Here is a 726-nt window from a genome sequence, read left to right on the forward strand (position 1 = left end):
CTGAAAGAGATGGGAATACCAGACCACCTGACCTGCCTCTTGAGAAACCTGTATGCAGGTCAGGAAGCACCAGTTAGAACTGGACATGGAACAATAGACTGGTTCCAAATAGGAAAAGGAGTTCGTCAAGGCTGTATATTGTCACCCTGCTTATTTAACTTATATGCAGAGTACATCATGAGAAAAGCTGGACTGAAGGAAGCACGAGCTGGAATCAAGATTGCCAGGAGAAATATCAATAACCTCAGATATGCAGATGACACCACCCTTATGGCAGAAAGTGAAGAACTAAAGAGCCTCTTGATGAAAGTGAAAGAGGAGAGTGAAAAAGTTGGCTTAAAGCTCAACATTCAGAAAACTAAGATCATGGCATCCAGTCCCATCACCTCATGGCAAACAGATGGGATTACAGTGCAAACAGTGTTAGACTTTATTTTGGGGGCTCCAAAATTACTGCAGATGGTGACTGCAGCCATGAAATTAAAAGACGCTTACCCCTTGGAAGGAAAGTTATAACCAACTTAGCATATTAAAAAGCAGAGACGTTACTTTGCCAACAAAGGTCGGTCTAGTCAAGGCTATGGTTTTTCCAGTGGTCATGTATGGATGTGAGAGTTGGACTGTGAAGAAAGCTGAGCGCCAAAGAATTGATGCTTTTGAAGTGTGGTGTTGGAGAAGACTCTTGAGAGTGAGTCCCTTGGACTGCAAGGAGATCCAACCCTGTCT

This window comes from Bison bison, unplaced genomic scaffold (genome assembly GCF_000754665.1).
Source record: "Bison bison bison isolate TAMUID 2011002044 unplaced genomic scaffold, Bison_UMD1.0 scf7180017864066, whole genome shotgun sequence".
Classification (NCBI taxonomy): Eukaryota; Metazoa; Chordata; class Mammalia; order Artiodactyla; family Bovidae; genus Bison; species Bison bison.